General features: G+C 30.8%; 1 long non-coding RNA gene across 4 annotated transcripts in view; it reads right to left on the bottom strand.

Annotated features, from left to right (window-relative positions):
* Nucleotides 1–24,021, bottom strand: part of LOC140696184 (uncharacterized) — a 704,768-nt gene that overhangs the window by 667,331 nt on the left and 13,416 nt on the right. The window contains exon 1 of one of the 4 annotated variants that reach the window (XR_012072318.1): nucleotides 6,094–6,257. The exons of the other annotated variants lie outside the window; for them this stretch is intronic. This is a non-coding gene — a long non-coding RNA (uncharacterized lncRNA). Of the gene's footprint in view, nucleotides 1–6,093; nucleotides 6,258–24,021 lie in introns of those variants that run through there. 4 annotated transcript variants of the gene reach the window in all.

The raw sequence follows: 24,021 nt of genomic DNA, 5'->3' as shown, positions 1-24,021 counted from the left end.
AACAGACATATACAAGTAAGGAGACTGAAGCAGTAATCAAAACCTCTCAACAAAGAAAATACCCGGAACCAGATGGCTTCACCAGAGAATTCTACCAAACGTTTAAAGAAAAATAACACCAATTATTCTCAAATATTCCCAAAAACTTAAATAGGAAGAAATACTTTCAAATTTATTTTACAAGACCAGCATTACTTTAATACCAAAACCAGACAAAAATACTGTAAGAAAAGGAAATTACAGACCTATATCTCTGATGAATATTGATGCAAAATTGTCAACAAAATACTAGCAAACTAAGTCAACAGTACATTAAATGCATTACACCATGACAAAGTGGGATTTATCTCTGGAATGTAAGGATGTTTCAACATATGAAAATCAATGTGATACACCACATTAACAGAATGACGAAACAAAACTACGTGATCATCTTACTTTATGCAGAAAAAGCATTTGACAAAATTTGTAAAAAGGAAAACACTCAACAAACAAGGAATAGAAAGAAATTGCTTCAACCTAATAAGAGCCATTTATGAAAAGCCCACAGCCAGCATTATATTTAATAGTGGAAAAATGGAAAGTTCCTTCTAAGATCTAGAAATCACAAAATTTGGAGACAAGTGAAACTCATTTGTTAAATAGGCTGAAACAAACCAAATGAATTTCAAAGATCTCTTTAATAACATTCAGTGTACTGGGTTGAATTGTGTTATTCCAAAAGGTATGGTCTAGTCCTAATCCCCAGTATCTCTAAATAAGCACTTATTTAGAAATAGGGTCTCTGAGAATGTAATCAAGTTAAAATGAGATTATACTGGATTAGCAGGATCCTAAACCCAATGACTGCTATCTTTATAAGATGAGAGAAATTTGTACACAGATATACCTGTAGAGGAAAGATAACCACATGAGGACAGAGGTAGAAACTGGAGTGATGGAGCAATAGCCAAAGAATGCCAAGAATTGTCAGCAAGACCAGACGCTAGAAAGCAGCAAAGAGGTTTCTTTCCTAGAGCCTGCAGAGAGAGTATGGCCCTGTTTACACCTTGGCTTCAGATTTAGACCCTCTAGAAATGTCAGAGAATAAATTTCCATGGTATTGAGTCACCCATTTTGTGATACTTTGTTAGAGGATCCCTAAGAAACTGATATATGGGGTTATATAATCTTCTATAGCATGTGATATCCATGTTTGATTCTTACTTTTTCATATCATTGATTTTACACTTGCAAATTTATGCAACTATAACACTACAGGGTATAAAAATGTGTGTGTCTGTGTGTGTGTGTATATGTGTGTGTTTCTGACATGCTTTATTTTAGATTTAGGCATCAGAAGCAAAAGAGCACTGTGGTTCACTTCTCATTCCCTTTTCATTCACATATTAGAACCATAAATGTTTATAAATTGGATAGTTATCATTGTCTCTATAAGAGCTGTTGAAACAGATTTTGCACACTTGAACAACTAAAATAATGAGGAATACTATCCTGAAAATGTTAAATATTATATATAATACATAATACAGTTCTGCTCTAACAAAAAATAAAAATCCCTTAAAATTGCAGTTACTTATAACTGTTTTATTCAGGCTCTGAAAGAACTTTCTATCAAAGTTGAAATTAACTCATATATTGTTTTAGTATACGTGTAACCTTTCTTTATTTTCTTTTCCTTTAAGGGTTGCACATAAAACCTTTGGGCCTTTCCAACTTTTCTGTCTTTAGATGTTTCCTTTTAAGCTATATCTCTAACCCCAAATAGCTCCTGTACTTTCTCATAAGCCATTTCTTACTCTGTAGGGAACTGATATAGCAGGTCTGACCTTGGTTTCAAAGAAAATTGAAAGAAGAAAAAGGAGTGGAAACTAAGTAAAGCAATAGGAAGACTTGTACTATTCAAGGTCAGAGAAAATCAGAACACAAGTGATTCTAGAGAAGAGCTAGGCCTAATTTGCACAGTTTTCTTAAAACTATCTGAGAAGAAATTTGTATCTTTCAACCCGCTGTATTAGAAAATAATTATTGGTGTTTGTGTCTGGGAGATTCACATATGAACTTCTAAAAGTATGAGTGTCAAAAAACTGCAAGCAATATTATAACTAATTTCCCTCAGTTAATAAAATAGGTGATTTTATAATATGTAAAATAAGGATAATATAATATAAGCTTAAGAGATATGGTTATATTTTGGTGTCTTACACTCATACAACATATTACGCATTTCAAAAATCTATTATAATTCTGGTAAATTCAATATTTTAGGCATCAAAGTTATTTCACATAGAGTTCTAATAAAGCTCTCCAACTTATACTTGAATGGAAATGTCACAGGACAACGACAAAAGCAAACTGTATTTCATCTTGCAATGGTATTTCTTTCTGAACTGAAAATAAATTTCACGATAAAAAAATCATATATATTCAATACCTTGGAATGGTCTATAATTTAAAAGAATATGAAAAGTAGTATTTTACATATATATATATATATATACTTATAAATATGTATAAATGAATCACTATATTGTACACCAGAAATAACATTGTAAATCAACTACGCTTCAATAAAAAAGAAAGAAAAAAATCATATTTAAATGCAACATTATATTGTGTGACTACATTAAGTTGCCAAAATTTCATCAAAATGTTCTATACATTATTTTGCAAGTAAAATCACTAAATTCATTACAAGAAATTGAATATAGTTTCCTGTGCTATACAGTTAGTCCTTGTTATTTATTTTATATATAGTAATGTGTATCTTTTAATCCCAAACTTCTAATCTATCCCTCCCCTCTTTCACCTCTGGTAACGACAGTTTGTTTTCTTTGTCTGTGAGTCTAAGTCTATTTCTGGTTTGTACATAGAATCTGAATATATATATATATATGTATTTGTGTGTGTGTGTGTGTGTACACATATAACTGAATCATTTTACTGTACACCTGAAACTAATACTGTAAATTGACTTCACTCCAATAAAAAAAATCAGAATTTAAAAAAAATCACTAAATTCATGTCTACAGTGTGGAATATAGACAATTTCTAAATATATATATCTTAATATTACCTCCTTTTTTCAATTAAAGCTGCTCTAAATATGGCCACAGTTAGAACTAAGCCGTAGATGACACTTTGTTTTTGAGACCCAATGTTTATGCAATATCATGTAGAAAGAAATACAACCCTAATAGTAACTGAAATATAAACCCACAATCATCTGACCTAGGAACTGAGAGTGGAGAGAGTAACAGCACAGAAAAATATCTTTAAATATAAACATCTCTCACACATATAGTAGCTCCAAATATCCTTCCTTCAAGCAGCTGCTCCTTAAAATCTTTTTGTAGCTTCCTCCAAATTTTCATTAAATTCAACCTCTATGGCTCTTTTGTATATCTTCCTCTCATTTTTCATGTATGCCTCTGACTAATCTCTTTTCTCTCCATTTCTCTCAGGCACACTACACACATAAAAACACATTCGGTTATGTTGCTAGCTGGGTACTACAGACTGGTCTCCAAGTTACACTTTTTTCTCTCTCAATAATTAGCCATTATCTTTATCCTTTGTATCTGGAAGATAAAATAGACAACTCAGAAAGAAAAAAATCAGTTTTTTAAAGAAAGTTCACACTTAAGCCTGTGTGTTTGGGTAGGAAAGCAATATTGAGGAGCAAAGGTAATGAATATTTTTCATTAATATTTTTGTCCATGTTACAATATATGTTTACCCACCTCAATTAGACTAAATTACTAAGTAACTTGTATTAGAGTTCTCCTGAGAAACAGAACCAATAGTGTGTGTCCCTGTGTCCGTGCTTTTGTGTGTGTGTGTGTGTGTGTATATATATATATTCACACACATATATATAGTATTATATGTAAAGAGATTTACTAGAGGTATTAGCTCACATGATGATGGAGTCTAAGTCCCATGATCTGCCATCTGCAAGTTGGAGACACAGGAAGGCCGGTGGTGTATATTGATGGCCTGATAGCAAAGAGTTGTGGTATAGATTCCAGTCTTAGCCTGAAGACCTGCGAACTAAGGATGCCAGGACAGGAAGAGATCCCTATTTCAGCTCATACACTCAGCCACAAAGAGAGGGCAAATTTCAGCTTCCTCTACTTTTTTGTCCTATTCAGACTCTCAGTGGATTGGATAAAGCTCAATTACTTTGGGGAAGGAAGTCTGCTTCACTAGGTCTACCAATTTAAATGCTAATTTCTTCCAGAAACACTCTCACAGACACAGTGAGAAATACTGTTTAACCAGCTATCAAGGCATCCCATGATGCAGTCAAGTTGACACATAAAAGTAACTATCACAGAATAACTACAAGACTTATTTTCACTCCTGTTCTTCCATCATCTAATACATTGTCTGACAATTTAAGAAATTCTCCAATACATGTGTATCGAAAAAATAACTGAATGAATAAGTAAATAAAATTAAAGAAAGTGTACTATGATTAAGAACACATGTTTTAGAGTCAGAAAAATAATATTAGAATACTGTCTGCCACTTAAAGCATCGTCTTACCTTGGTCTAAGTCTTAAACCTTTCTCTGACTCTACTTATAAGTAAGCATGCTTGCAAAGTTTATGTGAAAGTTATATTAAATCACACAATGTTGTAAGACTACATATCTCAGCACTCTGAGAGCTTAGTAGATAATTTTTGATTCTATTCTTTTTGGTGCTATTATTAAATTTGTAAATGAACCTTTCTTTGGGCCGAAGGTATAAGGACCTTTCTAAAATCAAATTATTTGTCTAGATATTATGCACATTTTTAAATATCCAAATTATTTTTCTTTTGAAAGCAGTTTTCTCAATCTCTCATATAAGAATGAGAAATTTAAAGTTTACTAACAGGACTTTGGTTTTTGTATGATAAAATTTGTATTACTGTTGCCAAAAACTTTCCATTTATTTTACAAAGTAAAATTATTTTCACATACCACATTTTCACATTTTATTATCAACATAATTTATAATAAAATTTAATAATAAAATAATTAACATAATTTATTTCTACTATAAATTTCTTACTTTATTTCAGAGTCAATGTGATCTGAGTAAAAATATCTTCTTTTTTTAAAACTTATATTCAAAAAGAAGTATAGCTCAGTCTTCCTGCATCTTTCCTTCTTCACTGAAATTTTCTGAATTCTATAATCTATTCCCTTCCTTTTTAATATTTATATTATTTCTTACAATCACAAGTAATTATTCTCTACCTTGTCTATAAATTGTAATAATATGAAAAATTATGAAGCATATAAATCAATTTAAACATTTTATTATATCAGTATCATTAAACAAAACTGCACATACTGAAGTAGTATTACACTTAATCTCAGTGGGTAGAAAAATCAAAAATTTGGGCTCACTTAAAGAATATATGTAGTTTTTTTTTAACATATGTGTGTAAGGCTTTTTTACCTGCTTTTATTTTTTGTTTTTCCGCCATTTTAATTGTACTTTGTAATGTTTTTTGTTACCATATTTTCCATTGTCTGAAATCTCCAAATCTCCAAAACTTATTTGACCAAGTGCCCCTTTTCTCTGAAGTCCTCTATTCTCCTGTTCCAATTTGGACGGTTTGGTCTCTGTGTACTACTCAGCTACTGTCTCGTATTATACATTTTCACTTTTTCTTGGATTATATCTATTGATATCTAAATCCCATGATGTCCATCATTTCGGTTCACAGTCATGTTTTTCTCTACCACTTCTTCAAGTAGAAAGACTGTACTAAAGGCTACATTTGTATGGTAAATTATTTTGCCCATATATATTTTTTTCTCTTTTACTAACTTGAGAGGATGATCCTACTTTCCCATCTCACTAATGTTGGGTCTTGCCATGTGACTTGCTTTAGTTCATGGAATGTGAATTGAAATGAAAGAATGATTTCCAACTATGGGCCATAAGAGCCATTATATATCTCTGCTGGGCCACCAAGAGTTTCCAATCTTCACCATGAGGAGAATGCCCAAAGCAGGTACTGACTCTCCAACGTGATCTCTGAATAGACATGTGGAGTCAATCTACCCCAAGTAATTCACAGTTGGCTCACCTGGAAAAGAGGCTGTCCAGCTGAGCTGAGGTCCTATGAGCTTAACATTTAGTTGGACAACTCTTGGTTTGCAGGTAGTTTTTGTGTAGAGTTATATTCCAAAAGCTGATTAATCAAAACATTTTCAAATTTGACAAATATCTTAATTCTGAAGTCAAACTGCCAGTTTGTCTTATTATAGAAATACCAAGTGAAAGTGATTTTATTTCAGAATTCCAAAACAATTGTTCTGTTATATTCTAGAGTTCAGAGGTGCTGATGTTTCTTTGATCTCAGATTGTAGTCTGACATACACTCTTTAGAGCTGACTGGTTTGCTTCTATACAGATTTGGATTTTCTCCCTACTATGGCATTCTATATTTCAATATAGAATGTTAGCGATTTTTACTCACTGAGTTTAGCACTTAGTGACCATATCAACTTAAGCTTTTGAGGATGCAAGTATTTCATCTGTGTGCCTTTCTTCACCTTTTCTATTTTTATTCAATAAAAATATATTGTAATGAAGATAATTTATGATTATAACTTAATATCAAAAAGTTTTTACTAAAAGAACTAATTTCAATTCAAATAGGTGCTTTTTTTATTTGTAGAAAATACAAAAACTGTATGTTTTTAGTTAATGTGATAAATAAATAAATAACTATGTATGTATAAAACAATCCCAAGAAACTTCAAATGATTTATAGAAGTTCCAGGAGAGATTATGGTAAATAAACTATTAGTCATAGCTCATAGAATTATATTAAAATATCACATGGAGAAAGTAAAACTACTCAGATTTTTTTTCATATTTTTTATCAAAAATAATTATTTAGAAATAGAAAGGTTAAAAATGATCTAAGCCAAGATACATGGGGAGATTAAAGAAAGAAATAATTTAAGTATGGCCTTAATGTCATGACCATATTAATTTCAATCAAATGTTGTCAAAATATTTGAAAGTATGATTACAAAAAATGGTACCAAAGTCTCAGTAATTGCAGTGGATCAAATTATTGTGGTGATACTTCTAATACTCAAAACGTGGAAGACACTGGAGTATTGAGAAAAACAGACAAGAAAACCCCTAACTAATATTTAGAAAAAATGGAATTTAGACAAAGAAATTAAAATTCATGATGAGCTAACTGACACCATTCTCTCTTATGGGAAAATACTAATTTTCAAATTATTGAAGTATAACACATTATTCTAGGCTCTTTCCCATCATATTCAATATTTTAATAAAGCATAAGGTTAAAGTACAACAATCATATTTATTGTCATTGTCTTGAGAACAGTGAATCAGATGGTAAAATTGACATTTTATAACAACTCAATATACTAGATCAAAAGAATTAGAAGAACTAAATGAAATTCAGTTGAAGTAAAGATAAAACTCTGCAATAATAATGCTTGCAATTATTTAGGGATTTGGTTTGGCTGCAGGTGATTGAGCCAACAATGTAATGTGACTGTGACAAAGACAATGAACAATTAGGACATGTCAGTAATGACGGCACTCAGAGCTAATAATATAATAACTTCTTTGAGCCTTGAGTCAATCACCTTAGGATTATGGAGTTAATTCCTGATTGTCAGAACATGAGGGTACAAAAATGTTAACATTTATGGTAATGTTTGCAGTGCATGCAGTGTTTAAAAGGCATTTCAAAATTCATGTTACTTTGAGACCCAGTTAATTTTCTGAAGGAATCATGGTAGATTTTTTTCCTACTTATTTAACAGTGTAGAATAATGTTCTCAATATTAAATAACTTAGCTGAGACTGCATGTAAGAAAAGGGAAGAGCTGGAACATTAACTTATTTTTAAAAATTGAACTTTGCCTTTAGGAGAAATAACTGAATGAAGATCATATCTCTCTGAGATTAATACTCCAGATCAATTTTTTTCTTTACCAACTTATAAACCATGTATCTTTGAGCAAGTTAATCTCTCTGTGTCTTAATTTTCTCAGTTATTATATTGGGATAAATGGCTCCAAAGTCCTTGTCTTGTAAGGGTTATGGGTATTTTGTTTTTAGAATGTCAGTGTAGCAGCTTTCACTCACATTACTTTTTTTTTTTTTTTTTGGCAAATCCTAATTTAAGTTTGCGCTCTCTATTCCTTTGTGTTCAGGAGCATGTTAACTTCCAAAATAATCACTTGAATTATTTTGTGCTCATTCTCCTTACCAGTAATTAGATTCTGCATCCAATCTTGAAAAAATGAGACCCAAACATATGACTCCCAGGGGGAAAACTGTGAAGGTTTTTATTTCCTTAATAAGAAGTGCTGTGTGCAAAAAAGGAGATAATTGAAGGACCAATGGATGAGTCATATTTTACTTTCATTCACCAAAAAACCTCACACTTACGTGGTAACATGATTTGTGACAAAGAAGGCACCACAATGCAGCAGATAAGAACATTTTTTTTCAAAAAATTGTGCAGAATCAACTTGACAACCATATAGAAAATAAAACAAATTTTTGCCCCTCCCTCACTCTATAAACAAAAATAAATTCCAGGTGGATTGCAGCCCTTGATGTAAAAACTAAATATTAAATACTTTGGAATAAACCATAGGATATATATATATTCATGGCTTTAAATAGTGAAGACTTCTTAAACATGATGTAAATAGGGCGTAGGGCATAGAATATGCCTTTTAAGAAAGTGCTATATTCCAGGAATAAAAGCAAATTTGAAATAGACCTATTCCCAAAATAGTCAAGCCTTAGAAAGATCAAAGTCAATCACTGGTGCTCTACTTGTCTGGAGAAGAAGTTTTAGCTGTAGTAGAGGGAGAAAATCTGACTCATATTCCCTGCAGTTTTTCATTCATAATCTCTAGTATCCTGGAAAAAAATTAAGTGGCATAAGAAGAAATGGGACACAATGACCCAAACCGAAAGATAAACCAATAAATAGAAATGGAACCACAAGAGATTTAGATATTGGAATTTTCACATAAGACTTTAAAACAATTATTATTGATATTTTATGAAAAGTAGAGGAAAATGGACAGAAGAGACAAAAAGAAAATTTCAACGTAGAACTTGAATCTACACAGAAAAAATCAAATACATATTTTAGAAAAGGAAAAAAAAAATGCCTGAAGCTAAACTATCAGCAGTTAAGTGTAACAGCCAGACACACTTTTTAAAGCAGGACACAAGGTTAGAGAGCACTATGACAGTGGGAAACAGGAAGAAAAAAAATCAGAGGATTAAAAGTATGCAGATTTCTGGCAAAAGTTGGAAAATCTATTACCTCAATTTCCTTTCCATAAGAAAACTAGAGAAATGGAAATGGACAGAAGCAACATTTAAAGAAGCAATGACTGAGTATTTTCCAAAATAAATAAAAATATCAGTAATAAAAAAAATTATCTTATAAAATAAGTGAAATTAAACATTTAAGGTCAAACCTGAGGTGGTTTACTATCAAGACAGAAGCTTTCAAAAACTCTTCTAAAGAAGAAGAGAAATAAACAACAGCAACAAAATCACATCAATTTTCAATTGCAAGAAACAGAAATAGGTAATATAAAAATGCAGAAAATGCGTAAATAAATGTAAATGATAGCGCAAATAGATCAGTAATCACCATAAATATAAATGGATTAAAGTCACTTTTTGAAAGTGAAAGATTTTCATATTGTATTTTTATCTATATTCTTATCTATTTAACCTTATTTTTAAGACAATATAGTTTTTAGGAAAAGAACCTGGAGCATAATAGTATCAACAGATGTTGAAAGTAAAGAAATATTAAAAGTTATATCAGGCAAATACTAACCACAATATATATTTATCTATATTCATCAAATAAATAATATACTTTAAGAAAACCACTATAGAGAAAGAGACACTTTGTAATGATGAAAGGTTAATTCATCAAGACATTCAAATATAAACTTAACAAAAAAGCCTTAAAGGGAATACAGAAAAATTAATTTAACCATGTATTCCAACACAGTGGAAATTTCAATATATTCAACCAATTATTAATTGGTCAACACTGTTAATAAGCTTGAACTATTTGGCATATATCCTTTATTCATCAACTGGTTTAACTGTCCTTCCAATGCACCTACTGAATGTTTAGAAACAGTAAACATGTTTTCAGTAGTAAGGCAAGCCTCAAAAAAGGTCAAACATTTATTATCTCATATTAATGGCCTATGTTAGCTATGATTTTTCCACATATTCAAAAATCTGCTTCTGAGCTCCATATTACAGTCCAGTCATCTATTCTCCTAGTTACATCAATGCTACAGTATTTTAATTTTAATTTATAATAAGCCTGGTAGGTGCAATTTTCCCCTTCCTATTCTTCAGAATTGCTTTAGTTATTTGGAGCCCCTTTCTGTTTCCAATAAATATTAGCTACACTTTGACTGCCACCACAAAAAATATAATGGAATTATAATTAGAATGGCATGGTATTTGAGATTAATTAAAGGAATGTACATATTGTTATGAATATTGTATATTTTTATATTTACTCAGTCGTTTTATATCTTTCAGTAATTTTTTTTCTTTAAATGGTTTTTGCTGAGCTTTGTTGGATTTATTCTTAGGAACTTAAATGTATTTCATTGCCATTTCAAAAGGGATAATCTTTTTCATAATATCATTTTATTTTCTTTACAGTTGCTGCTGGCACATAGCTCCAGAAAACTCTGACTTCTTATGCTGATTTGATTTAAGCAAACTTACTAAATCTCCCATTAGTTCTGAGTTTGTAATTTCTCTTGGATATCATATGCAAAAATTATATGAGCTACAAAAAACAACTTCATTTTCTTCTTTTATAATTTTTTAAAAATTTTTATTCTACACACTGTACATTTCACACCCAAGACTCATTTTGTAACTGGAGGTTTGTACCTCTTACTTTCCCTTCTTTTACAACCCTATAGAAAGAGAAATGTTGATAGAAATTTACTTTGCTATTTCTGACTTCAATAGAAATATTATAAAATCACTATCATTAAGGTTGCTGTTTGGTTTAGGTTTCGTGTACTCTGTCAGGTTAACAATATTTCTCCCTAGCATTAGTGCTCTAAGAGAGACTTTGTAAATGAGTGTTAAATTTCAGTGAAATTTTATACATGTATTAAGGTAAAAATTGTGGGTTGTTAAATAATATTTAAAATACTTTAAAATGGTTAGAACATATTCCATCTCTTAGTAAGTCCTAATGGGCAATGATGTATTTTAATACATCAATGAATTTGATTAATAGTGTTTTATTAATGATTTTTACATAAAAATAGTGTTCATTTCATAAAATTGTTTGGAGAAATTACTCTCACTTTTTAAATGTAATAGTTTATGTAAATATTTGGTTATCTATTTCTTTGTTTAAACTTGAAAAAGTCTGTTTTTAGAGGATTCTGGTCAAATACTTCAACATTATTAGTGCTTACGCCTCTTTTTGGATTTTCTATTTCCTATTGAGTGATCTTGGTTATTTGCATTTTTCAAAAAATATACATTTCATGAATATTTTCAAATATTTGGGCACAAAGCTTTTCATTCTCTATATTACCTGTATCTTTGTACCACTTTTAATTATTAATATTCGTATGTGTGTGACTGTGTATGTAGGGGTATGAGTATGTGAGTGTGCGCATACACAAACCTTTGTTCTTGATTTAGACATTGGCATTTTAGAAATTTTGAAAATTATTTTCTCTTAAGCACTAGTTCTTTGTTGTGTTGATTGTCCTTATGATTTTTAAAATTTTATTATATAAGGTCTTTAATATTTTTTTTCTCTTTTGCTTTCCTTGGATAACGCTGGTGATTTTTTTTCACCTCCAAAAGGAAGTTTAGGTAGCTTTTTAAAAATAAATACTTTTGAAATCCAAAAATTTAAGATAATTTTCATCTAAATTTATTAAATACCACTGTGTAGGTTTTCCTTTATACTGTTTTATTGTTATTTCCAATGTTTAATGATGTCCATTGTCATTTCTCTTTGTCTAATAGATTACATATTTAAAAATGTGTGTGTGTTTGTTTTTTAATTGGGTTTAAAAGTTTAGCATTTATTTCAGTATTATATTCTGGTAAGAGTATTTCATGTGGATGATATAAATTTGTTGATACTCTTATTACCTGCCTTAAGGCATATCATGAGGTCATTTTTTAAATGTTCAACCTATGCCATAGCAAAGTATTTTTATTTAAGAGTTGATAAGTCTTTAAACCTCTAAGCTCAAGCATCTCTTAAACGTTGTTCAAATCACCTATAATTGTACAGTTGTTTTGTCTGCTTTATGTAGTAATTTCAATGACAATTATTTTGCAATTTTTATAATACATGTGTATAATATAATTTATTACTTATTATTTCTTGAAATTATGGAATTAGGTATGATCAAATTCAGAATTATTTACCTTTATGCTTTTCCTTTTTAATATCAAATAATCAACATCCTTATTTTTTAATGTTTTACTAAAAGTATATTTTGTTTTATATTCATACTGTTCTCTAGCTTTGTTTAATTCTTACATAGGAAATATTTAACTCTTCTTACTTTTAATTAATTTTAATCCTTAATTTTTGGTAAGTCTATTGTTAACAGCATAAAAGTGGATTTTGTTAATAGTTTAGATCCATTCTAATATCTAGCTGTCTCTTTTTACAAGAATGTAGAAGTAGTTACATTAATTATGATTAATTTTTATTTGATACTTTTCTATTATTTTATTTTGCTACTTTTTAACTTTTTTTATTTTTTCAAATTTACTGAATTTATCTGATCCATGTTATAGTTCTTTTATTTTCCACATCCTCTTCTATTCTAATAGTTTATAAAATTAGATATTCTTCTTTTGTTCTTTTAATTTTTGTCCATGTATTTTTAATGTGCTTACCTTACATAACTGTGCAAATAATTATATACGTTATTTTCCTGAGATATACTGAGGCTTCTTCATATGCTTATTTGAAATGTATACATTATTTGCTTGTCTATTCAAATCTAATGCTTATTTTTTCTATTTTTTATTATTTTTATTAGTCTTGAGAATTTTAAAAAAATAAATCATAGATATAAGCCCTTCCACAAATAATTTGCTTTGCAAATAATTTCCCCTAGTATGTGGTTTGTGTTTTTTCATTCTATGATGACTTCTCAAAAGTAAGTTTTTAATTTCGATACATTTCAATTATATGATTTCTGAATTGGTTATACTTTTAAAAAATCAGTCTATTGATATATGATCACAAATAAAAATTGTATATATTTAAGGCATACAACTTAATGTTTTGATATATGTATACCTTATGAAGTGATCACCACAAAAGTTATTGTGCTGTTTCATATAGTATCTAAAAATTGTTTGCTCAACCAAAGGTTACAAAGATTTTCTCCTATATTGTCTTCTAGATTTTTATGTTATACAGCTATGCCTTGCCAAGACTTTGAAGAGTCAAAGATACTATACTACTTGCAAGCTAACAAATTATCATGTGCAGATTCATTTTGATACCAGAAAAAGTTAGAGAAGAAAGAATGCATCAACCCTTATTTTGAACTTTCATTCTTTTTCTGACTTCAGAAATACAATTCATTCTACACATCAAATGTTTGAAGTGATTTGAGTTTTAGTGATAATGAAATATTAAAATATTTTTCATGGGAGAAAGACAAGGTTGTCATTTTCAAAACTGAAAGAAGGAATAATTCACAAATCTCATCTTTGGATCTCAGGTTTACTGACAAGAACAATACATGATCTGGAGCACTAAACCTAGGTACAAAACCAGAGCAGAAGCCACACATCATTTTAACCAAAGCTTTGGGAGTACTGACTTTCAAAACCTTATATTGACCAAAAACATGCCTGGTGTAAGGCCACGTTTTAATTCTTATATATTAGCTATATGGGAGTATGATGTGGGTATTAGAGGTAGTAGGGATTAGTTAAGTCATTATAGAAAGTCGAACATCAAATATACGGAAAACATACCCGTCGATGAAATATACCTGACAGTGAAATTGGGTATATCTACTTTTAAAATTCTTAATATATATTATTAACTCTGACTTGATACACACATACACATACACACATATAATTTAATAAAATATAGAGATGATAATAGAGAATCAGTTTATCCTAATTTTAAAATACAGCAACTTAAGCCTTTTGTTAATTGTGATATGCAAGCATATTTTTTAAATAATACAGTCCTCCAGTGTGCTTAGAAGTCTGCTTATTTTCCTTTTGAATGTAACAGTTGTAGGCACAGTAACTGAAAAATAACCTGAAATAAGCATGTTTTATAGTTACAGGGGCCTAATTTTATATATATGACATAACACATTTCAGGTTAAAATGCATTCAAATGGGCCTTAATGGATCTTTGGTTCTATGTCCTTTAATTCAAAAAGAGGTAAATAATACAGTCTCTTTTTAATTCTTCCAGGGAAAATCATGCTTAACTAAATCTAAACATGTTTCATCATATAGATTTGGGCCGCTGCAACACTGAAGTTTTTAAGGAATCAGAATGTAACATCAAACCAAGAATACTCTGTTATTACAGTAATGCATGTGTTATCTTGTCAAATATACCACAGTGTGAAAGTGGAAACATATATTAATACTTGAGAATGACAGACCCTTCAAGCAACTTTGCCCTCACCTAAAGTATCAAAGTAAAATTTATATACTGAAGATGTATTATCTCCTATTTTAACTTGCAAATATTATTTTCTACTTTAGTGATAATTTGTTGGGTGGACTACCATTGAGGTTTGCATAACATAATCTTACAAAAGAAGGCATCACAAAGTTGGTTCAAATAACATCAACATTTTTCATTTATCCCAATGGAGCTTCCAGGTTTTACAAATATATCCATTTTTATAACTTGATTATGGTAAAATATACTCAAGATGCTGTTAACAGCACAACTCTCTTGACCTCCTTGGAGAGATGATAAAAACACTGATTTGTATCTATTATTTTGCTTTCTAAGTATTCTATAGCTTGCACAATAGGACACTAACTACACTGTTCATAATTTAGTATTACAATCATATACAATTTTAGATAATGCCAGATCACGAAATCCCACTGCATTAAACTTTCTCTCTGTGAGTCCCTATAGGTAAATCATAATTCATTCCCTTTAGAATTCTTCAGGCATAGCTTTCTCTATAGAGAAATATTCTTTTGTGAATAGCTTCTGGCTTGCCAATGAGCTCTAGTAAAGACTGAATTCTTGACTGGCAAGCTATTTTGTGATCAGAAATACCAAAAATGTGTTAGGTGTTGCCTGTTCCACCAAGTCATAAAGATAGGTATGCACAGTAGCAATCCATTATCAAATGGAAGGAATATATACAAAATGGGCCCTAAACAAGACCTGAACACTCCAGTAAGTTGCACAAGGAAGTGGTTCCCAATGCCATGACCTCTACTGATGTTAGACAGCTTCTTTTCTCTCAACCCTGACTTACGGCCTCCTTTGGATTCTCCTATGACAAGTTAACTGAGAAAGAATGTCATTTGGGTCTTGTTCACACATGGTTCTATTACAACTCTTCTCCTAGGTGGCATTAAAGGACAACAGTAAAAGGAAATTTTCCCAGTAGGAAGAACTTTAGTTTACCTGATCATTAATTTTCCCAAGACAGAAAGATGGTAAAGATCCACATTGTTTCATGGGCAGCAGACTGGATTTTGCTGGATGATAACAATTGAAAGGAAGATGACTAGAAAATTGGTGATAAGAAGGTATACTTGTACCTCATATAAATGCATATATACATGCATATATCTATCTATCCATCTATGTATTTATATATGACTTGCATATATGGAGACATACCTATACCCATTATGCCCTTTAATCCTTTACAGAAAGGAAACAAAGTGAGCTTTACCATTTTCCCAACTTTCATGCCTGTGAACATTTTCAGGAATGAACCAGTACATGATAAGGACAAAGGTCAGAGCTCAAGCAAGCTAAGGTACTAGAATTTGTTAATAAAACTACATGAAAGGAAACAGCTCTGGAGATAGAGCTCCAGAGATCTGCACAGGGATCTCCTTGAATCTTTGGCAGAAATTGTTGTAGCTGTAGAATACATTTGGGTCACCCTATCAAGCAAGGAACCAAGATCAGCCAAGGCACTGTTTAAAGACAAAGAGAATATGAAGAGGGTAACAGAAGAAGGGAGTTATAAATACTAGCTACAACAATGTGACAAATTGCAGAAATAATAATGTAAGAGTTTGGTATGTTTTCCCGATTTAGATACAAATGTACTTGTGTATATATATTTGATTGTAATACTCATTTTATGCTTCTCTATCACACTCCTTCCAATAACAGAAATAAACTAAAAGATATTAGCTTCAAGTAACTTAAAGCAATATCCTAAACCTACAGGAAGCTTAGAATCGTGAAACTATTCATGGTAATCTGAGGTGTGTTATGTAGGAATTTCACTGATACATGGTTCCCACAAATTTTTTAAAATTAACTTTTTTAATTAAAAAAATTAAATACTAATTTATCTGTATTACTAACACACTTTTGTTATCAGTAGTCTCATACTCGGTGTTTTGTTTAAAGTTTCAATTACAAATTAAGTGTTTTAGTCTGTGGCAGCTAAAGAAATCAGGAGTCACAAAGGTAGGGTACTTTGGGAAGTAGGACATGGAAAATAGGAAACAGTCTCCTTGGAAAGGAAAATGATAAGAATATTTTTCCTTGAGTTCTGAATAGGATATATTCACCCTGATTTCCTTTGTTCTGTAATGGTGTTTTTAATCGAGTTTTCAGAATATAGTGTGGTTTTTTAAAATAGTTCTAGCTTTATTAGAAACTGATAAGTATATTGCAAAGCACAATACATTTTCCTCGTAAAATACCATGCTTATGATAATTTATAGTTCTAATATGTATTTATGTTTTATTTCAGTAACTCTCTGATGGTATTTTATAAATAATCTAGTTCAAATATAAATATTAAGAAAGAACACTTAAAACTCTCCATTTTTGCTTACCATGAAATCTATCACTTCTTGCCATTTAGATGAGGGATTTTGTGCATCTTAGTAAAATTATGAAACCCTTAATTTGATCTCTTGGGGATAATGCCTTATTAAATACAACGCCCAAGTATGAAATCATTGGGTTGACTTTTTCTTTGCAGAAAGATTTTGTCCAAGGCATAATTTCTCAGGATATGCAAGTCACAGCAATTTTTTTTTTAGTTAAATAAACCAGCAAAGCTATGTTAAAAGAAATTCACAATTATAATGTTCTATTTTCTGCTACTTTCTGAGTCAGAACATTTTATACCATTGGACAATGTACATAATTATGTTAAATGTGAAAAATTAATTAACTCTTATTTTTAGAAAAGCAGTTGAATGTAAAGGGTATTCACTGCTAGACCCAGGGGTTTTTTTTAACTATATTCATCATAGTTATTTAAACTATATTCATCCCCAATGACTACTTAATTGATATTATTACTGAGGAAAATGAAAGTAGGGAAATTATCTGCCAATAGATAACTTCACATGTTATCAAGAAGTTGATTTAATCTCAGTGACAATTTTTCTGAGAATGGGGATCAAGTCATTTCTACTACAAGGTAGGTGCTATGGACTGAGTGACTGACAGCTTGGCAGATAATTAACAAGACAACTCAGCTACAGCATTTTGAATACTGAAAAACTAAGACCTTTGGGAACTCTGCTGTTGGAGGTCACATGTTCATCTAGGAAGACTTTGAAAATTGCTGGCACAAGAAATTTCTCTACATCTGTCCAAATCCTTATGTGTTTGGACCCAAACAGCATTTCCAGTGATGTACTAATCTCTTCCAATATTAATGACCATGGATATTTCATGTCACTACTCTTAGTTTTCTTATTCTGTCAAATGACAATGTCTACAATCCTATACTGTTAATGTATAGTTATATTTGTAAGAGGCATGGTTCTTAAAACCATAGAAGTTTTATTAATGTTCTTTTTCAGTCACGGTAGTTTTTCTTTCTTAAGCCACTAATCACTTATATCACTCTCATCATTTATACACATACACACAGAGACACACACACATACACAGAGAGAGAGAGAGAAGCTGTAAATACAGCAAGGCAGCAAGGACAGCAATTGTCTCCATATCTTTATACTTAAAAACCAAATGTCATTATGCATTAGTCAACTAACATGGAATTCAAGAGAAATTATATCAAATATCACAAGATATCAATTAAATATAGAATTAGGATTTTAGAAGTTTAGAAAGTCGTAGGAAAATAGCCCAGACAATTTAAACTTTATTTTTCTACATACTGGATTCATTTATAATGGAATTGTCTCTCTGTTTACCATTGTAGATTAATAAAGGCAATAAGACAGGCATGATAACTTAAATTAATAGGGAAAAAAAACTTAAAGTAATCTCATTAATTTTATCCTGGAAAATCTATTATGTTTTACGTACATTGTTACATCACATTTCAATTCCTTGTTAATTTTGAGTACATAAACTTCTTAAGACAGTTTATCATCTGTAATTATTTTAAAGAAGTAATTTCTGAAAAATCTGAAATTAAATCACTGACAATAGCAAATTTTCTAGAACTATATTGAACTCATGTATTTGTTTTTCTCTCAATAAAAAAAATATATTAATTATGGAGCACAAAAAATATAATTGTGTTTCTTTGAATATATTTTAACAAATTCAATTTTTCCAAAGGAAAATTTTAAAATAAAAAAGGAAGGCCAGGCAATGACTTTTTAGATATAACGCGAAAGGCAAAATCCATAGAAGGAAGAATGAATAATTTGGACCTCATTAACATTAAAAACATATCTCTGCAAAAGACAATGTCAAGAATATAAAAAGACAAGCCACAGAGTAGTAGAAAATATTTGTAAAATACGTATTTTATAAAAGGACTATTATCTAAAATACACAAAAAACACTTAAAACTCAGTAATAAAAAAATAAATAGCAATTAAAAATTGAGCCAAAGACCTGAACAGACACCTTCCCAATGAATATGTAAATGGCAAATACACATACGAAAACATGCTCCACATCCTATGTCATTAGGAAAATGAAAATTAAAACAAGAAGAAGATAACACTACACACCTAGTAGAGTGGACAAAATCCAGAACACTGATAACACCAAATGCTGGTGAGGATATGAAGCAACAAGAACTCTCATTCGCTGCTGGTGGGAATGTAAAATAGCACAGCCACTTTGAAAGGCTGGTGATTTCTTACAAAACTAAATATGTACTTACCATATGATTCAACTACTTATATTCCTTGGTAACTACCCAAAGGAGTTGAATATTTATGTATGTTCACACAAAACCTGCACATGGATATTTATAGCATCTTTATTTACAACTGTAAAAATTGAAAGTAATCAAGATGTCCTTCAGTAGGTGAATGGATAAACTGTGATGCATCTAGACAGGGGACTATTATTTAGTGCTAAAATGAAATGATCTATCAAACCATGAAAAGATATAGAGAAAACTTAAATGCATTTTACTAAGAGAAAGAAGCCAATATGAAAAGGTTACATAATGTATGATTCTAACAATATGACATTCTGTTAAGGACCAATAGATACATTCTTGTTTTTTTTTATGCACATATATATTTTTCTTAAAAAAAAACTGAAACAATTTTTAAAGTTAATTTTGAGAACACAGTTGGCCAAAGAAAAGGAAATTGCTAATTTTATTGTCTGTGGTCATTAATTATTTAAAAATTACCTCTGCATATGAAGAAATTCTGAATCTAAACATCACTGAGTATTTAAAGAGTCTATATAGTTAAATGTATATTGCTTGAAACTGCTTATATTAAATCACAATTAGGTACTTGAAAAAAAATCTCCTAATTAAAAAAGTTATCTCAGGAAAAATAAAAGTGGTAAACAGCTTAAAAATACTGCCAATGTATTCAACCTACCACAATTACATATTTAAAAATTTAGGAAAGTAAAACAGTAGAGAAATATACTAGCAAATCAACCATTTTGGTCTCCTCCATTTCTTCCAAAGTAGTTGTGTTTTATAATCGGTCACTTGAGTTGGTATTTTGTCACACTCAAAGTTATTTAAAAAGACAGAATAATACAAACAACTGTACAATGCGCTAAGTGAAAATTTTGTAAGATGTATTTTTAGGTTGCAAATCTAGTACTACAATGATTTGCAATTATTTTCTTCTTGTAATACATATTTTACAGCCAATTAACTTTGAGTACATAATAAAACACAGTATTTTATTTCAACTTGTGAATGATACCACTGATGCCCTAATATCAAAACTCAAAATTATACCACAGAGTCCACAAAAGTAACAAAAAGGAAATATTTTATCAAATAACACATATGTGAAGTTGTAGAAATTTCAACTATTTATGAAATTCTAAAATGACTTTAAATGCATATTTTGCATTATGTATTTCTTATTATTTTTATACTTTCTAATGTCTATTAATTGTCTACTGCATAGTACACAATAGGAAGCATTATGCAAATAAATAAAAAATTATATATAAACACTTGGGTGTTTGTGAAATTTCAATTCCTTTGAAAACATTTAAATTTAATTTTTAGATAATTACTCTAGTGCTTCCATACTAAAAAACAAAAACAAAAAACAAAAAACTCAAAAGCTGTATTAAGACTAAAAGTAGGAAAAGCTTGTACATTATATATTAAAAAAGCAGTATTAGTAAAGTGGGCAGAAATGTTTTAATGCATGTGACAGGCTACCTCAAAATACAGCACCTTGGTATATTGAGTATTTCAAACTGAAAGAATCTGTGAAACAGCAGGTGAGGCAGATTTTTTTGACCTCGCCCTGAAGCAGGTTATAGGACCATTAGGTGAGAGAGGCCCTCCCTATTCCTGGAGGAAAGAAGTATCCTTACCTACAAAGACAAGACAGTGACAAGAATCTGAACCAATATGAATAGCAAAAAGCCACGCTGTTTTCCCTAGACTGCTACACTTAATTTACACTCCTTTAGCTCTATACATTTCTTTCTTTTCCATGACTTTTCACTCTTCATTAAACCTAGCATAAAAACCTTCTGGTTCAACTGCCTCTTCAGGTCTTCATTTCTTCATGAAGACTCCTGTGTCACATAAAACTTAATATGAAATAAATTTGTATGCCTTTCTCTTGTTAATATGTCCTTTGGTACAGACCACAGCCAAAAGCTACCCAAAACAGTTAATGGATATGTTTTCTTTTGTGAGTTCGAATAATAAAATGATTCTGAAAACCAAATACAGTGACTAATATTTTGAGTTATTTTTAACAATGCTCCTAAAATTCTTCTCATAGGTTAGCAGAGTGCATATTTGTTAAGTCTGGCCTCTGTAATTTCATGTTTTACCTGAGGCACAGATGGCATTTAATCATGGTTATTCCGACATTCGGCACTGCTGTAATCTGAGGAGTAAATTTATCATTCAGTTAAGAAAAAAAGTACAGAAGGCTATTTTCTGTATTGTGTTAGTCTCCCTAAGAATCACTTTTCCTGAGTTCCTTTGGCTTGATGCCATTAGTCTACTTACCAGAAAGAGACTTATGAAATGCATAGTTGAACTTACTATAACAATTCAATTCAAATTGTTTACTGTACTATGCAGTGTTCACTATAAGACTTCTCAGGAGAAATTTCTCTCTTGTCTTAGGACCAGGCATATTATTCTTCCATGGAACATCTGGTTTGCTTTTATCTTAAGTGCACTATAAATAAACAGGGCAATAATGTTCTCCTGTTTGCACTGGCTGCTGAAAAGCTCAGTACTAAATTTGTTACACTGTTCAAGCAGGTGTATTGGAATTAATAGCATATATTTAATATTCCAATCTTCCTACCAGTTTCACCTTGCTTTATTTTTTTCCTTAACTTTGCTTAAAAATATTTATTCATTGTAAAAGTAGATTTTTAGCAAATAATCATAAGCATTGTAATGCGAATTCAGTGAGGTATTATATGAGCAGCCTTATAGATAAAGCTTTGAAAATCGAAGAAAAAAGAAACGCAAAAAATTTTAGTCAAATTATAACAATATTTTGTTCATAATCATCTAAGTTTTAAAAGACAATGAGTGTTGAATTTTTCTCAAGAAAAAGATTTTAATTGAATAGTTGGCTTCAAATGGCTCTTTTATATTACAACTCAGGCATTTTTAAAAATCTGCCAGCAGCAGAGCAAGAGCAGCTTGGTACAAATACAAGTCGTGTTTTTTGTTTGTTTATTTTAATTTAGTATAATATTCCTCATAAAGCCTTCACCACATGTGTATCTAGCATATGGACTGGAGGATTTATCTGTGCTTCAGGCCAGAAGAAAAAGAGGAAGAAGACTGCTGTGAAGTTTAGTACAAACAGAAATGATGAAAGATGTGAACCAAGGTTAAAATGCAAGACAGAGATTGTAATATCAGATATTTTTAAGCTTTATGGACTTCAAAGGCCCTCAGGTTTTGAGAAGTGTTGCTTAAGCTCTCAAATATGTCCTGGGTTTTCTCATATGTAAAGCTGAATATAAACATATAAAACACCTAGCACAAGGCTAAACACACAGCATTTAATAAATGTCTTTCTCATCCCTCCTCTCATTTTTTGTTCTTTCTCTTGATTCACAACACAAACTCTCCAACTGTGTTCTCTAGAGTTTTTTTTTTTTTTAATACCAATATCTGTCCCTGTAGACAGGCTAGTTGAAAATCTCTCTTGGTGGATTATAGGAATCTGCAATTATGAAGCTTTTCATGTGATTCTATTTCTGTTGAATCCAGTCATTATTTTCTCTAATGGTCTAATGAAGAATCCGGAAAAGTGTTTAGCAGTTGATATAAATTTAAAGTCTGAATATCCACTGAATAATAAATAAATGAATTTGAGCATACCAGAATACTTAGCTCAGGGTAGAATTCAGAAACAGTGACTACCATCATTTCAGTAGCAGGATACTTTGATGATTTGATGGCTATTTTGAGTTGATATAAGAATGGGCCCTCTTAGGGAGAGTGTTGGCCCCTTTTCACTGATTTCTTCTTGCAGGCTTCCATACCTGTACTTTTCCTTAACAAATGCACATGAATATTACAGATGTTTTCTTTGTTGTCAAATTAAATGCTCTTTCCTAATTTTCTCAATTTTAGAATCACTTGGCACAATCAATCACGCTTTCCTTTCCTAAGGATTTTTCCACGTTTGCTTCAGGCAAGAGTACACATGAGCTCATGCTTATGTTTTGGTTTTGGTTTTTTTCCAATATTTTCAAAATACTTTATTAACTATGATTTCAGTTTCATTATTTCCTTTGTCCTGGTTCTTGCTTCAGGTTATCTTGTTAAGACATGCCACCTTACCAAATGAAATGTATCATTTCTCTTATTTTCAGTGGATCTATTAAATCCACTCTCCACACAGCAGGTTGAGGTCAAATGATCTTTTTGTTGAGTTTTACCACCAGGAGATCAACCAGGTTCTCACAGTAAATATCTGAGCAAATCTCCTTGTGCTTCATTAAGTTTTTCTCCTATTTTACTAGTTATTTATTCTGAGTCATTTTTGCTGGAATGTTCTTATTTTCTGACCACTCAAACATTGGATACACCAGGGCTCAATGCTCTCTGACCTCTTCTCTTCCTTATTTTAACTCACTCTGTACAGGATCTTATCCAGCTGCATGACCTTAAATGTAACATCTATTCTGATGACTCTCAAATATATATCCCTAGCCATGACATTTCTCTTCTATCTTGACTCACATTTCAAAGTCACTACTATCTCCTCTTGAATGTCTCATAGGCATCTCACACCTAAAATTGCCCAAAACCAAACTAGCCTTTTCCAAACTTGCTTCTTCCAGTGTTTATTA

This window comes from Vicugna pacos, chromosome 1 (genome assembly GCF_048564905.1).
Source record: "Vicugna pacos chromosome 1, VicPac4, whole genome shotgun sequence".
Classification (NCBI taxonomy): Eukaryota; Metazoa; Chordata; class Mammalia; order Artiodactyla; family Camelidae; genus Vicugna; species Vicugna pacos.
This window is presented reverse-complemented; position numbering and strand designations above follow the sequence as displayed.